Source organism: Pteropus medius, unplaced genomic scaffold (genome assembly GCF_902729225.1).
Source record: "Pteropus medius unplaced genomic scaffold, Ma_sr-lr_union100, whole genome shotgun sequence".
Classification (NCBI taxonomy): domain Eukaryota; kingdom Metazoa; phylum Chordata; class Mammalia; order Chiroptera; family Pteropodidae; genus Pteropus; species Pteropus medius.
In genome coordinates, this window is record NW_024349225.1 from 12137918 (window position 1) to 12155511 (window position 17594).

The 17594-nt window shown below is 43.5% G+C and overlaps 1 long non-coding RNA gene across 1 annotated transcript; it reads left to right on the top strand.

The window, feature by feature from the left end:
- The first annotated feature begins 9924 nt into the window (after positions 1 to 9924).
- LOC120617665 (uncharacterized) lies at positions 9925 to 15922 on the top strand. The gene is made up of 3 exons (XR_005656994.1): positions 9925 to 10268; positions 10573 to 13735; positions 14668 to 15922. It is a non-coding gene; the product is annotated as an uncharacterized LOC120617665 (long non-coding RNA).
- The last annotated feature ends 1672 nt before the right edge of the window (positions 15923 to 17594 follow it).

Consider the following 17594-nt stretch of genomic DNA (forward strand, 5'->3'; position numbering starts at 1 on the left):
ATTTTCTGAGGGTGACATGATGCCGAGAGAGGGAGAGAGAGAGAGAGAGAGGAAACAGAAGTCTAGCAACAGAGAACAGGCAAACTGCTTAGCTCCCAAATGTTCTGAATTAAGCTCATAATCCTTTTCTGTCTAGAAACACTCCAGATTTTCAGAAGCGAAAGCTTCAGTCAAAAGCAGTTTAATCTATTCGGTCTTTGTAATGAATGTGTTTTTTTTTTCCCACTGTTTCACGTCAAGGCAATTAGCCCACGAAGGACTGCCGTGGACCCTGGCGAGAGCAGGCTCTCGCTCACTCTCGGTTGCCTTCGGTCCTGGTGGCATACAGCGGTAAATCAGCAAACCAAGCCAGCAAATGGTATTCTGTCCGAAGAGATGAATCTTCTCATTTCGTGCTATTACTGCAATGTTCCTGGCTCCTGCCAGCCAAGGCTGACCGGTGACAAACAAGTTATTAATGAACTAACTGCTCAATGATCCAGGAGCTAAGGGGCATGATTGGCTCAATCCCCTGCTTCTGAAGGTCAAAGTCAATAAATAAATAAAAAGGAAAGATACTAGGTAGTTGGCAAGGATACAAGATCTTTGGTTGGCTGAGGTTTTGTGAGGAAAGAAGTAAATAGGAGCCCAAGCAGTGGCTGAAGAACGAATAATTGGCCATTTGACTCTTCCGGTATCTTTGGTGGGGGGGCAGGGCAAAGCCAGGTACAGCTTCTCAAAGAACCCCTAAAGCCCTCTGCTAGTTCCCATCAGAGCCCTCATCACATCATACTGTAACTATCATTGTATGGTGACTGACCTCTGTATCGAGACCTGCTGTTCTCAAAAGCCTGAATGTTCTGAGCCCGTGACATTTTATCCTTATTTGTCACCCCGCTTCCTTGCACGGAGCCGGTGCCCGCTGAACGCTGAGTGGGCGAGTGGGCAGGCGGGTAGGGGATGGAGAAAAGTCATCACTCTCACGATGGTTAAGCCGCTCGAACCTGGTGGCGGGTGGGAATTAACGCTGCAAAGAGTTTATGTCCGTGAGACGGAATGTGATTTGATCGCCGCGTGAGTAAGCTGGTGAAAAGGCGCTTCCCAGTTTTCAGAGACAACTTCTTTTCATTAGTTTCAGGTATATGGCCCAATAGTTGGCAATTATATAATTTATGAACTGATCCCCCGGTTACTCTAGGACCCGCCTGGCATGACACGCAGCCCTTATAATGTTAGTGACTCTATTCCCCAGGCTGTGTGTGCTGGGCAGGTGGGGAGGAAGCGCAGATATGATGAACGCAGGAAAGTGAGTCGTACTCGTTCCCGATACATGAGTGAGGTTCTCAGAGATGTGATTTTGTTAGGAAGGAGCAAATTAAACAATATATTTGGGTACCATTAATAAATGTCCCTGCAGGAAAACGTCTGAAATATTTACACTGTTTGTAATAACAATCAAAAGGGCCAAGTTTTGATCTACCCTCTCCCATAAAGTTATTTCTAGAATTTCCCTTTGAATGACATGAACAAATCAGGTTTTTGTCCCCCCCGAAATCAAAATATATTTTAGGCGCCATGTAAAGAATGACCAAGTCCCTTAGTTGTATGTTGACAGTAGATTAGGTATCGACTATTTTGTTCACTAAGCAAACATGTCACTGTCACTCAGCCCCTGAGTAAATCCAGTTCCTAGAGCTAACAACCACATCTATAATGGGTGAGATTTTAAACTTTCTAGCACAAAATGATTTCTATGAGCAATGTAGAAGGCAGATTTGAGTTCCCGGTCCCTGTAAAACAATGCCACCTGAGATTTTAGTTCTACTACAATCTAATATTAACACTCAGAATGAACTATACTCATGAGAGTACCATTTAAAGTCACACTGAGTGGTTCTGAGTGGTCTCCACTAAATCTTTAAACATGAGTCTCAATAATAAAAAAAAAAAAAGTCAATTCCAGAGGTTGTGTCTCTGCTGGGTCTCCTGTGTGGTCTTCCAAATATTATTTAATAATGATAAAATACTCCTCAACACCAGAAAAATAGATGGTATTACTTAAATCTGTGTTCCCATCAACTGCAATAAAAAGTATCCCCAGTACTAGACTTATGAGGGGGGACCACTTTGTATGTTATGTAAATGTCTAACCAGTATGCTGTATACCTGAAACTAATGTAATATTGGATGTCAGTTGTAATGAGATTTTCTTCTAATTAAAAAAAACCTCCAATGATTTTATATTTTCACAGAACTTGTCATGTAGTCTCTCAGCTATGTCTTCCAAGTGATAAGCAGTATTATGTCTGGTTAGACTTCCGTTTCCAAATGGTCCTTCCTGATTAGTACACATTGTTTCTGCTCATCCGACTCACACACTTTTATAAAACTGTCATCGGCGAACGCTCCCGATTCCAGGAAAGCTTTTCTTACTTAATATATAGCTGCCTTTCACAAAAGCAGCTACATTATAAGAATTTTTTTAATTCTTAAGATAGGCAAACCAAAAGATTGCAACTACAGTTGACAGCTAGAGCTTTCTCTGGCTGACAACTTAGAAAATCATTATTCCAAGTGTCATTTTAATTCCTTTTATAAAAGCAATGGAAGTGACCCACTTTTCTTTTTCAATTCTTAAGATGGGGTAAAAAAAAAAAAAAAGGAAGACACTCTTGCTGCAGCGGAGGCTGTTACTACCCTGTCCTTAAGGCATAAATTAAGTCCTGATGACAAGCTATGTCCTTTCATATCTGACTAAGTTACACCAGGGACCATGTGATGGGCTACTTTTGTGCCTTCTTCAAAATGTGCTCACCCTCTTCTTTCTCAGTTTTTCAGTGGCTTCTCATCACTTTCTCGTTATAAGGCGAGCTTCCTAGCGTGACATGTTGTCCAGCCTCCCAACCGCATCACCTCTGATGTCCGATCTCGTCTCATCCTTCACTCTCGATACCCGTCCAATGTGCATCTCCCTGAACTGCCGTCATTCTATTGATTCCATGGCTTTGCATATACTGTGACTTCCACTTTGCAAGCTCTTCTTTCCTTCCCCCATGTCCATTATCAGGGGTGAGGCGGTGATTAAGGAAAAAAAAATATGAACATACGTACATTTTGCATACAACTGATTCTTGCTGTGGTTTTGTGGAAATGAGCCTAACTGGAAGCTTTGGAAATTCTTACCAGTGCATTGCTACAAATTACCAGCAAAGCAAAGGATTCCAACTGCGGTTAACAGCTAGAGCTTTCTCTGGCTGACAACTTAGAACACCATTTATTCCAAGTGTCATTTTAATTCCTTTTATAAAAGCAATGGAACTGACCCGCTTTTCTTTTTTAATTCTTAAGATGGAGTTAAAAAAAAAAAAAAGGAGGACACGTCTTGCTGCAGTGGACGCTGGTGCTACCCTGTGTAGAACCCCGTCACTGAGTGGGCGCACCCACCCTCCAGCAGCACTGAGCGTCGCCACTCAGAGCACGTGGCTGCCCCTTCTCCAGGGAACCGCCTCTGAGAGAAGCTACCTTCCCTCGTCCCTTCCTCCACTTCTTCAACAAATGGCCTGCGTGTAAATCCGTCTCAGGGTCCACTCCTAGGGATCCTGACCTAAGACACTTATCACCTTAGCCGATCCATCCGGCTCCCACTACGAGGACCGCTCGGGTCCCAGGACTCCGCTGTGGTCTGAAGCACGTGGGATTCCTGGTCCAGCCTGACACTTCTGCATCTGGATCCCGCTCAAGGACACCCGCTGACTTGCATCCTCCATTAGAAATTCATTCCGCTGTGGACTTGCTGTGGACATATCTCAGATCCAGATATGGCAACTCGATTCAAATATATACAGCTATCCCCATCTTCATCAAAAACAGATCTTCCCTCAGGCTCTTAGCAGAAACAACCCACTAAAACATCCAATTCTCCTTTTTGCATCAGATAAGAAAAACAGAGAGAGCAAGTCAGAGGAAAATGTTCCCATGAAAGTAAGGTCAAAATAAGCAGAAGTTCCTATAACCATTAGTAAAAGAAAAGCTGATTCTAAACATTTCTACTTTATCTGAAACACCGGCAATCCCATTTGTAGCCTACGATAAAAACTAGAATTAATAATTCTAGTTAATAATTAATAATTCTAGAATTAATAATTCATCGTTGCCATGCATTATTCTTGCTTACTGAGAGTTAGCCAGGACCGCCACATCGTGCAAAATAGTGCAAGAACTTCTTGGATTAAAATTGCAAAGCAGTGGGCTCCAATGGCGTTGAAATATACTAGGATGTTTCCAAATATGAGAAACGGGAGCAAGCTGCCATAAAGTTTTCACAGTGTTTTAGACAAGTTTATATGGTTTTTAGACAAGATTAATTTAATTTCACATGTGAACGTTCAGGACACTCCAAAATAAAACTAGCGATAACAGGAAACGACGGCACTTTAAAAGTTGTAAATTTCCATCTTGGGAACTAGATTCTGGAAAAAAAAAAAATCACCACCAAATTGCAAAAACGAAGACCCTTGTAGATGTGAAAGACCAACCGAGAGCAGGTGAGATAAGCCGAGAAAGACAAGACAGCGTCTAAGAGGCGGGCCGGATCCTATCCCGGTTGACGGCTTGCTGGTGCCTGCTATTTACTGAGTTCGTCCTCTCCCGAGAAACATCTAGACCTAAATTGAGAACTCTTGGATGCTAATGGACATTCAGAAATCTGAGTTTGGCTCGAATACTGTCGGAATTCCATATATAACCGACTTGGAGATTGTTCAACACGACTTGTCTGAAGCGACGTATATGAGGCGGGCATGTAGGACAGCAGAGAAAGAAACCGTGCTAGAATTTTACAAAATCTCTAATCCTGCCATTTCTCTCACATTTTGCAAATTCTCTAATTTACACCTAACAGAAATCCCATGAATGGAAGCCTGGCGTATGGAGCAGAAAACGGAAGCCAGAACGTCAGTGACCGCGTTGACCATGTCACGGGCCCAGACTAACAATTCGATAAGGAAGTTACGGAATGGGACCACACTGGAAGTCTCGGCCCGACTTCCCCATTCTATCTCTCTGCCCATCGGAGTGAAGAGAATGCCTTTTGCAGGGGATTCAGCTGGGGAACTTTGGCACTACAGTCAGAGAGCCCTTCGACGTAGGTCCAGAAAGCGTCACACCTAGAGATAGGGACAGAGCTGCCAGGGTCAGGTAAACCGAGTTCAGCCATCAGGTCTCCAAATTACTAGCTGTGGAAACTTAGGCCCAAGTTTCCTGAATACGGCTGAGACTCAGTCTCCGGGGATAACTGTGGCGCTTTCTTCAGAGGCAGGTGGGTTAAGATGGAAATAACGCATACGAACTTAAGCCAGCGTCTAACAAACAGTAAATGTGAGTTAACGGTAGGAAAGAGTGAACGTGTCTCTCTCTTCAGCTCTCCAGCGTCATGCTCACTCATCCCCGCTCTGCTCTTGTTTTTCATCTACCTTCATTTTGATTCCTGTTTCCGAAGGTGATAGTTTCTCATTGCTTATGTTTTATTTATTATCGCCCATTATTACCTACAAGGTGACCAGATATTCCTCTTAACACGCAACAGATCCTTACTCTGTGATCCCTACAGACACCCGAACACGCACACGCACACACACCTCCTACTGGTTCTGTTTCTCTAGAGAACTCTACATTCTCAGAACTTAGGTTGATGTATTTTAAATTCTGTTCCTTTTAAGTGAGAATCTCTGGGAAAGAAATTGATCATTTTTTTTCTTCCAAGTTCCCAGCCTTCTATCTGAAAAGAGAATAAAGCACAAAAGGAGGAGATACCGTCTTCCTAACTTGTGTGCATGTGTGTGTGTATCTGTGTCTATGTGTGTATGTGTGCATGTGTGTAGGGGAGCAGCTATAATAGGATTTGTTTTCTAGGGACTAAAGAGAGAAAATAATGAGAACTGTCAAAGCAGAGCCCTGTTATTTCATGATACTCACATATTATCAAGATGCTGCTTTATTTTTTTCAAGAGCCTAGCGGAAAGAAGTGTGACAATGACTCATGATGGATGCTCCCAGGAGAAACGGGCTCTAGCTGAGCGGGGGCGAAGCCTTTTCTTTAGGAAGTGTTCCTCTGGTTATAGGAAATTTAAAAAAAAAAAAAAAAGTTGACATTTCCCTCTAGTGGCAGAAAGGATGTAATATCCACCGAGGAAAATGACGTGAGATTAGAATGAGATTAGAACCTTGGACAAAGAGAAGAGGCCTTCTTGCTTGCTTCTTTTTCAATGTGATCACTGATTGCCAGCCACGAGCTATGCACTGCTATAGATAAGGAACGCCCTGAATCAGAGAATTTGTAACCACGCTGGGAAAGGCGTGGCACCGAATGGGTCCAGGACAACTTTGTGAAGGTGACACGATAATAGGTGATCCTCCGTTTTCCATTACTTCGTCTTTGCCAAGCATGCAATGATAACATAACCTTCTTTCCCTTAAATGCTACCTCTAAAAATATTCTGGTCCTTTCTCTCCTGCTCCTATCCCCTTCCCCTCCATTAAACTTTACCTTTCCACGTTCCACGCCCTCACAGTGCTCTTTCCTTAGGGTTCTTGCTTCTCCGTGGTGATCCACCCCCTTGTACTATCATCAGCTTTGCTTTATTTCAAAAATTCCCTGTTTTTCTGTCTACTCCTCTCCACACCCACTAAATTTTAAACTCCTGCCAGGCATGATCTAAATTTTATTCATCCTTAAATCACGAGTGTCTAGCTCAGGGTCTGGAAGTCACTAAATCTTTGCTGAAATAAAGCATGCATGTGTTAGTGAATAAATACATGGCTAAATTTGAAACTAACTTAATAAATTAACAAGCCCATTGATTAAATATAGTATCTGTATTTGACAGCTGATATTATTAGGGGAATTGTGGGAGGAAATATTCAAACTCAAAAGTAAAGCTCAGATAAAAAGAACAGTAGAAATAACTGAGAGCTTGTTCCTTCTGTGGAGTATTCCAGAATTTAGTCCAGTTAAAACCACATTTGGAGGTGAGCCGGTGGATGGATAGACTCGCTGCTATGCTACTTGGCGTATGGCACTCTCCGCGCATTAAACAGCATCTGGAGAAGTTTGTTGTTAATCGTGATTCTCTCACAGTGGAAAGCATGAAGGAAGACACCTAGGAACTTGAGGAATCTTAAATTCAGCATGATAATGGCATTCAAAGCTTGAAACCAGTGACTGCTCCCCTTTCAAAAACTAACTTTCTTTAGCTTCTTTTTCCTACTGAGAAAAAAAAAAAAATGATCATTTTTTAAATAGCCAAAGGGATATGGACTTTATGCCCCAAGGAACACAAAAAAGAGACATAATTAAATTACTTATCTTTAAATGAGAAAAGGAGGTTTCAGGCATGGCTATCTCACTCAGGAAAAAGTAGTAAAAGAAAAGGTTTGCCTATAAAAAGTTAATGTAGAAGAGACACATTTTTCACATGTCAGATGAGTACACGTGACTTAAATATAGGACATATTTATATTTCAAGTGCAAACTCTCCCAGACCACAGATCACTGCACATGAGGGGCACTGGTACAGCCTCGAAAATGAGCTGAGAACTTATGCTCCTGAGAAGGATATAGTAGGTCAAGGCAGGACGAAACCAACATGGTAACAATTAGGAAACGTTGAGACATTACGAGAAATCATTTAAAAAGCATCAGAGAGATGCGGAAGCAAAGAGGGAAAGCGAAGAGTTATTAAAACTCCGGCTGCCTTTTTGCATAAAGCAACAGGCTGGGCCTAAAATTTATACAAAGATGCAAAGAACCCAGACATATATCTCTACATTTATGGTCGGTTGATTTTCAACAAGTTGCCATGACGATTGAGTGAGGAGAGAATAGTCTTTCCAACAAATGGTGCTGGGGGAGGGGACGGCTAGATATTCGCATGCAAACGAATAAAGTTGGGCCTCTGACTCACACTGTATGTGACAAATTAAGTCAAAGTGGGTCATAAACTCACATCTCAGAGCTCAAACAATAAAACTCTTAGAAGAAAAATAGGAGTAATTCATCATGACTTTAAGTTAGGAAGTACTTTCTTAGATAGGACATCAAAATTACAAGTGACAAAGAAAACAAAGAGAAAAGACACTGGACTACATCAAAAGTGAAAGCCTTTGTGCTGCAAATATTACCATCAAGAAACTGATAAACTGCAATCTACAGAATGAAAGAACGTATTTGCAAATAATACGTAGAAATCTGTATCCAAGAAATATAAAGAACCCTTGTAACTCATCAGTACAGACAAAGAGCCCAATTTAAAAACAGACAAAGGACTTGAATAGACATTTCTCTAAAGAAGATATGCAAATGGCCAACAAGCTCAACATCACTTGCAATTAGAGGAATACAAATCAAAATCACAATTAGCTGCTACTTCACACCAACTAGATCTCTGTAATAAAAAAGACAAACGATGACAAGTGTTGGCAAAGATGAGGGGAAACAGGAATTCTCACGCATTGCTGGTGGAATGTAAGAAGGTGTAGCCACTCCGGAAAACGCTTTCGGTTTCTCAAAAGTTTAAACATGGAGTAACCACATAACACTGAAATGCCACTTCTAGTATACACCCAAGAGAAATGAAAATATACCCACGCAAAAATGTGCACAGATATTCATAGCAGCATTATTCATAATAGCCAAAAAAGAGATACAACCCAAATGTCCATCAACTGGTGAATAAACAAAATGTGGCATAGTCATACGATGGAATATTACTTGGCCATAAAAATGAATGAAGTACTGATACACATTGCAATGTGAATGATCGCTGGAATCACTATGCGGAGTGAAAGAAGTCAGTCCCATAAGGTCCCACGGTGTACAATCCTATTTACCTGACATTTCCACAGCAGGCAAAAAAACCACAGAGACAGAAAGTAGATGAGTGGTTTCCAGGATTGGGGAGAGGAGGGCATGGGTTTTTTTTTAGGGGGTGATAAAAATGTTTTGGAATTAGAATGCTGATAATCATATAACTTTGTGAATCTACTAAACACTATTTCATTGATTTTTATGGTATATAAATCTCAAGATAAAAATCAAGAGTAGTCTAAATCGTCTAGTTTTTCGATGACAGAACAACACAACTGCTATATTGCGGAGACGTGCTGGACACACACCCATGTGACGTGAAGGTCCGTGGCGTGGTGACCCGTGGGCGTCAGAACGCCCGCGCTCTCCAGCCACCTTAACGCTGTTCCCCCGTTGACCTCAGCGTGCTTGTCCCTCTCTTTTCTTCCTAGCCATGCCTTTGTCCTCCTCTGTCTACACTGGTCATTCTCAGTGTAAATCTTAGCTCTTCGTTTTCATATTCTAGACATCACGATTTTCGACACGTTCAATGACTCGGTCATTGTGAATGCGGTCCAAGGCCATGCTTTTCAAAGTATATCAAAATCACTGAGGAAGAGCGTCTTCTAGAAACACTGATTTCAGAACTGCGTACTCGAGCAGAAATCCGTCCTGATAAAGCATCCCAGGAGACTCTTGGGCACACTCAGCTCTGAGAACTCTGCCTCTAGAGACTGGGCAAGGCTTGGCCTGGGTCCTCTGCTTGTTTGCTCAGTGATGATGATGACGGACAGAGTGCCCATTCCTGGACCTCTGAATCTGCCACTGACTCTGTCTCCTTTGTCGCCATGCTTTCCTCCCGCTACTACTGCCCACCTGGATGCTCCTGTCCCTGGGGAAGTGCACGAAGCAGGTGTGCCATGTGGGAGGCCTGGCTCTTTCTTCACACAGGGCAAGGTCTCTGTGTCAAACTCACCCATTAAGGTACAGACTCACTCAAGGACCCTGAGGCCCGCCTTTCCTTCTGCATCTGGAAGAGCAGAACCAGAGCACTCTGACTGGGGGTCAAAGAACACGTCATGTGTGGAGTCATTGCCAACATAAATGGGCCAAATCAGAGGGAACAAAATTCTCAGCTGTGTCCCTCAGAGGCGGACAGGAAATCCTTCTGATGCTTATCTGGCTAAGGTGCCTGAGCACGGCTGTGACTCACTCTCCATTTCCTGCTGAACTCCTAGCAGGCACCCTAACCATAGCCTGAGCCCGCGAGGGCCACAAGGTCTTTAGAATTCCCCTCCATCCCCTTCCCTTCAGGCAGCCTGAGATCTGACGAGGACAGGCTGACAAAATAATAAAAAGGTTCCAAATAGTGGCTGGAAAAAGTGACGACACAGGGGAAACAAGAATCGAACGCAGAGGCCAAGCCTACTGTCTCTATTCTAATAAGGTAAGAATTGACCTGAAAACAAGTCCTCTGAAGGCAACCGGCACTTTTTTTTTTTTAACAACCTACATCAAGACCAAAAATTAATTAATTACTTATAAAGTCATTCTTAGCTGCTATCGTTTTATACCATAATAAGGATGTCTTTGAACATTTAAGGGTGCAAAGTTTTAAAAGAAAAGTGACACCTCCCTCTCTTAATACCTAAAAATATCTTACTTCCTAGAGCCACTGACTAAGTCACTTCCAGTCCAGCTGTCTACTTGCACCTGAGTTTCTCTTCCTGGTTGTTTTTTCCTGTTCTTAGGCTGAGGATGATGAACACCAACAGCAGCCCCAAGAAGTGCACCTTCGCCCCTTCCACTCGGCACTGAGCTCCATTCTGGGAACTGAAAACTTGACCCTAGGGGAAAGCAGAGGCTGGGGCACTGGCTGCACAGCGACCTGGAAAGCACTCAAATATCCTGACGGTCGGGCTACATCTCTGACCATTTAAATCAGAATCTCTGGGCATGGGACCCAAGACTCAGTCTTTAAAAAAATTCCTCAAGTGTTTCCAATGAAAAGCCAAGGTCGAGAGCTATTAGACCACAGAGAAATACACAGGCATCATTTGGAACTCAACGTCACACGCAGTTTGATTCCATGCAATCGTCCTAAAAGCTCCAAGATCCCAGCCCCACCACGGGCTCCCAGCACGTGGAGGAGTCGCCCTTCCCTATATGCCATTCTTTAGGCTGTCATTGCTCATTTTTCCCCATTTAAGATGACTTCAAAGTTCAAATTAACTGGGTTTTATCTTTATATGCCTATTTTTTTTGTTGTCGTAGGTCATTATTACGCTGTTTTGACAGCAAGGTGGATAAGAACTTTCTAATCACAATCTATAACTTTGAGGAAAACGAATAGATAGCCGGCTATCTTAGCTGGTATGTAAGTAGCCAATGATTTTCTATTCATAACTTTTTAAACTGTGGCACTTTAACGCATAATTTGATGAATTAATTTTTTTCTGGCATGATTTGTAACAAAGTTTCTTAAGATGCATCATGGTTGAGTTGCCTAGTTAGAGTCTAGACAGTTATTATGATGCAATAGAAAAAATTGGCAAATAAATAAGGGAAAATCAACAGAAGCATTGATTAGAATAATAGAACAGTTTATAGCAGGCTTCTTTTAAATTTTCATTTTCCAAATTGTATCTTTTGGAAGACTCAAATCACACTAAAATATCAAAGTACTGTAAGTCCGCTTTATTTTATACATCTAAAGAGGAAAGAGTTGCATTTATTTCTCTTAAATCGTTTTCTTAACTATTTCCCCGAAGCCAGACAATTTGTGTCAGTAGCAAAAAAGGGCAAATCAACCATTGCTGGACACATGGTTTTGTCCAATCGATATCTGATTTGAAGACGCCAACTTCTTAATGAACTAAAAATGTGAAATGCATATAACCCAGTCTCTGGACAAAATCATTCCCTTGAAGTTTCTAAGAAAACTCCTATTTCCATTACAGATATTTGCTCTTGTCTTCAGACACTGAGTATGTGGCTAGATCAGTTCTCAGGGTGCAGTTAAATGAACAGGAAGAAGTCAGTTCCTGCTCTAAAGGCATCTAAAAAAACTAAAGCCTAAATGATAACATCTGTGCCAGGTATAGAGAATGGTACCTTCCCGATAAATCATTAACACATTTACAGAACATGCACTGTTCAGACAGGTCTACGAGGCGTGTTTAGGACAAGACAGAGACAAGGCCACACTGCTAACACGAAAACGACGGAAGAGCCACGCATGTGTGTCTGCTACATTACCCATGACAACTCTCCACCCAGTTAACCCTCCTGCCTCCTAGATACAAACGAATAAAGTCATCGGTCATGAAAAAAAACAACAACAAAATCTCCACTTCCTGACAGCCTCCAATCCTTGCCTGCTTCCAGCTTCTTTACATCTTCCTCAGAACCTCCGACACAGGTCCCCCCACTACAGGATGCTCCTCTTGCTCCTTCCTCTGGCCCTGAGATGGCCTCAGCTCCCAGGGGTGTGTTCTTCTGGGGGGAATGGGGGAAAAGGGCAGCAAGTTCAATAACTGGAACTTTGACTCAGCTCTGTTCCCGACACTCTTTCATCAGTGGGCCTCACAGACCGTGGGATTAATGACCCGGCTCTCCCAGGAGGGGATGTGCCCTCCATGATAGAATGAACCTCATAAATATATCCCAGAGGAGACAAAACGATGACAGCTTGAAAGCAGAGAAGTCTGCCTTCCTTCCACAGTTGCAGTGATGGAGGCTATTGTCACTTTAATTCTTCGGGGTGCTTTGCACCAAAGCGCTTCTCAGGCTAAGCAATTTTTTTCCTTGCTATGGGAAAGAAAAAATTCTGCATTGAGGAAGGCTGGGAGGTTCCAACTTCCATTCCATGTTCGCTTCCTGGAGTTTCGTGCATCTTTAGAAAACTCACGGAAAGCAGGTGGTGGGCACTGCAGCGCGCTGTCCAGATGACCCTTTAAGGAAGGGTGTGTGGCTCTAGCTGTTGGGATGCTGTTGGCACCACCTGTCAGCCGTCAGCCCCTCTGGGACTGCCTGAGCCGCAGTGAGTTGTGCCCTTTCCCGAGTGGCCCCCCATCCAATGACTGATCAATGAGAGTTTAAAGTCCTGGCCATCTGGTCCAATTCAGGACAACTGTGAAGGGGCACTTTGCATCCGAGCTGCCCACGAAGTTGTCTGAGGTTGTCACGGGTCAGCGTCATGGCTCAACTTCTTCTGCCATGTTCTGCTTTCTTTCCCTTCCTTCCTCGGGTGTCGAGCCTTGGGGCTTCCCGAAGTAACCTCTCTGCACGCTAAACTCTCAGAGTCTGCTTCTGTGGAGCCCGCCTGAAGACAGAGACAGGTGGGGGCTGTGGGGGAGCGCTTAGCTGGGCCATGGAAGAACAGCACGCTGTGAACGGTCAAGACCATACGTAAGGAGAATGTGTGGCTGTGGTCTGTTAAAGCTGGCTGTGCATTGTCGAGAACGTTCGGATGAGTCTGCGGCTTTGCCAGGCACCATCCATGCCTCCTACACTGCGAGGACGGTACAGGGCAGCTGCACAGGCTGGAAGGGGGCTCAACGGGGCCCCCCACGGTTCACTCAGCTGCCGAGAATCTTTCCGTGTTCTCTTCCTATAAAGCTCAGCAGACCGTTTATTCGCTCTGGGGGTGTCTGTGTGAGCAGGATCATTTCTAACTCAGAGAAGTTCAAGGCCGGAAATAAAGACTTCAAGTTGTCATCGGTGGCAAGCTAGGGGCTCCGTTTGCTCCTTTAAGTGTCCTGTCACTTAGATACACTTCCTTGGCTCCTGGCCTCCCTCTGGAGTGTCCTCAGCAGGATTAATTTGGTATAGGCCTCAACAAGTCACATTGGCTCTGCCCAATTTGGAACCGAGGGTGAAGACAATATATAGGGACCACAACAACAGAAATAGGTAAACTTTACCTCTCTGAAAAAGGCACATATTATTTCCCTAAATCTTTTCTTCATTAAGGTAAAATAGACATATAACATTATATTAGTTCAGGTGTACGATATAATGATTTGATATCTGAATACACTGCTAAATGATCACCACAATAAGTCTAGTTACCATGTGTCACCATAAAAGTCACAATTTGTGTGTGCGTGCGTGTGTGTGTGTGTGTGTGTGTGAGAGAGAGAGATAACTTTGAAGGTCGACTCTCCTGGCAACTTTCGAATGGGTGCTGCAATGCTGTTGACTGTAGTCACCATGCTGTACGTTCCATCTCCAAATCCAATAAGTTCCAAATCAATAACTTATTGATTTCCTAACTGGAAGTTGGTACCTCGTGACCCCTTTACCCCTTCTGCCCATTCTCGACCCCTCTCTTCTCTGGCGACCACCGTTCTGTTCTCCGTATCTCTGAGTTATGTTTTGTTTCGTTTGTTTTGTTTTTGAGATGCCACAGGTAAATGAGATCATGTGGCATTTGTCTTTTTCTGTCTGACTTCTTTCACAGCCTCATAGCCTCGAGGTCCCTCCATGTTGTCGCAAATGGCGAGATTTTAGCCTTTTAGGGCTGAGTAATATTTCATTGTGTATAACTGCGTCTTCTTTCCATCAGTTCATCCGTCAATGGACACTTAGGTTGTTTCCATACCTTGGCCATTGTAAATAATGCTGCAGTGAACATAGGGTACATCTGTCTTTTCATATTTGTGCTTTGGTTTTCTTCAGAGGCAATGCTGGGATAGAACACAGACTGCCTCTGGGGTAAATAACTATAGCCCCAAAGGCAGCCTTGGCAGCAGGGGGCTTGAGGGACCATAACCTTGAGTCTCCTTCTGCTGTGTTTCCCACCAAGCTTCCTGTCCCCTCTGTGTCCGTGGATTTTCTTCCAGTTGGACAGCTCCTCGTTGGGAATGCACACAGCCTACTTGGAACTCCTCTCACAGGGCAGTGACTCTCTCGAGGCTTCCAAATACGACTGTGTACTCGGGAGCCAAATGTAAAGAGCACAGTTCATGGAAAGAACAAGGAGTCTGGCTTCAGTTACAGACACTTAATTCATCGATAAACGTTTATTTGTTCTGCGAGGACAGCACTATGGTAAATCATGTTAACAACTGGCCTAACATGTTGATTAGGGCATTTTACTTTTAGTTTTACGTGTCTATGTCCAGCAACTGCCTGCTAACCTGTCTCCCGGCTCCCCCTTGCTGTTTTCCAATCTACTTGCTACACAGAAGCCAAAAGAGTCTTTTAAAAATAATCCCATTGTATTCCTTTCTTCCCGAAAACTCTCAATGACTTCAAATGCACTTGGAGTAAAATCTAAAATCTACTTTCTTTCTAAAGCCTACGAGAATCTTCACGATCTGGCCCCCACATACGTCCCTGTCTCCTCCTCCCCTGTCTTCCCCGTCCGTGCTCCCCAGCCTATTGTCACCACAGTCTGGCTGGTCCTCAACGACTCAGCCTCCTTCTCAACACAGCACTCGCTGCTCTCATGCCCTGTTTTCACCTGGCTGGCATCGCTTTCAGTCATTCAGGTCTGAAGCCAAACATGACCTTCTGCAGGAAGCATCAGCACCTTCTCTACATTAGCTATTCTTACCTAGTCCGTATAACACTTCTTGTATGCTGCACCTGTGATTAGCTAAACAGATTTATCTATCTACCCACCGTCTCTCTAGTCATTCACTTGTCTGCATGGTGGCTGCGGTACTTCGCTTTTTCTCTGTCTCTTCTCACTTAGAATCTAAGTTGCACAAAAACAGGAGAATTTTCTGTCTTGTTCATGCCTACATTCCCAGATTTAATACGATAGTAAAGGTTTTCTTGATATATAAGTGAACGAATGCATATGCCATACAGAATATTTTGAAGAAGTCGTATATAAGGTTCTTTAAAAAAAAAAACAAAAAACAACTAATCGATCATTTATGACACTATAGAAAAGTAAAATTGAGTCATTACATGGCATCATGTTACAACATCTGAATTAGGGAGAAGTAAGCGTGAAGTCTAGACACACTTTCAATACAGAATACTGGCATGCGAAGCGGCATCATGAGCTTATTTGGTCATGCTCTTCTCTCAAGGAATAAATGCTCTCCAACTTTCCGGCAGAAAAAAAAAAAAACGGCTTTTCTCTTTGAGCAAAGCATCAGCTTCTTCCTTTTGCCCACAGGGAATCTCTGGGATCTGGAATGTGGTAGGAGAGCACAATTCAAACTCAGACTGCCTCCCAAAACGTCATCCCGGGAGCCCATTCTGCAAACCGCATTCATGTCCTCTAATAAACAGACAAATGTGACCCATCGAGCAGGCAAATTTACTTGGCTCACAAGGCGTGGCGGGGGGGGAGGGGGTGTGCCTCTCTTTCAAGTAAAGGAGAAAAACAAGAGGATTTCCAAGTGCCATTTTCATTTGAAAACTCTGTGCCAGAGTTAAGTAATTTGAGGGTAAAAAAATTTTCAGAATTCGAGGGAGAGAACCGTGTAAGTCACCCAGCCCAAATCTGTCCCCAGGGTGAAATTCCCACCTCTTGTCACATCCACAATCACTTCTCTTCTATCGTTTCATATCCGTTAGCTCATAAGACAACTCTTTCCGCAACTGTTAAATCTGAACGAGCGAATTCTTTCCAATGGTGTGTTTAAACCTGCCTCCCTGAAACTCCACTGTCCTCTGCCCCGTAGACCAACGAGTGTGTTCCCTTCTCCAGCTGACAACCCTTCACCCACGGAATCACACCGTTTCTTCCTTTTTCTCTTTCGGGGCCAAGCTTTCTCGCTCTCCTTCCCTGTGTCCTTCGCCACTTGTTTCCAAGTCCCCGATCATCCTGGTTATTTTCCTTTGCACGTGCTCGTTCGACAAGGCCCTTCTTAATGTGGACACTCCGGAGGTAGAAAGACGGCTCCATTGCCTCACGGTGCATCTCTTTATGTTGGTTCAGTGCCCAGACTAAGATGGAGGTAGCATTCTGACAGCTGTCAGAGCTGACTCACGTTTAGAGGTTATGGATTAAGACTCTCTCATATCAGTGACGCCCTAAACCCTCTGCCAGATGTCACACGAGGGTATACCATGACAAGGGGGAAATTATGACGCTCAGTTTAGGACCTCCTAGGCTTTTAATGAGCTACCAATAAAGGCAAGAGTTCTCTCTCACTTGATGCATTTTCCAGGCGGGATGAAAGTTCCTTTAAAACCTTAACTTCATTCTGGTTTTTTAGATTTTGTTTGATGGTTCTGTATCAGCAAGCCCTCTCCCAATGTTCTGGGTCTCAGACAGAGGCTTCCAGGAGCAAATAGCAGCAATCTGAGAGCATTTCTCAAGCCTCTTGTTTCTTTCCAGGGATGATCTCAGAGGCTAACTCATAAGCCTCCCCGCTTTGGGGGCTAATGATCATGCTTCTCCTTTTTTTTCCTTCTAGACAATATTCACTCTTTAATGCAGAGTGAAATATAACGCTGCAAACGCCAGGACTGTAGTTCCAGATGGTCGAACGTATTTTCTGCCAAGACCTCGGGAATTCCCTCCGTCTCTTGTTCTAACAAGTACTGACTTTCTGACCTCCGGGGCATGCACTAAGTTTTGTGTTTTTCAACAGTCATCTCAAAGCATTAGATGATCTAATCTATCTACGTCCTTCCAGCCTTACCTTAAACCTGCTTTTGGCAAGGAGGATGGAAAATCATGTGGAAATAAGCCTGAAACATTCCTGACTCGGGAATGTACTGTGACTATCATACTTTATGATCTAAGGCATTTGTAACCCAGATCACTTCTGCACGTCTCTAGCTACTGTCCATCCACAGA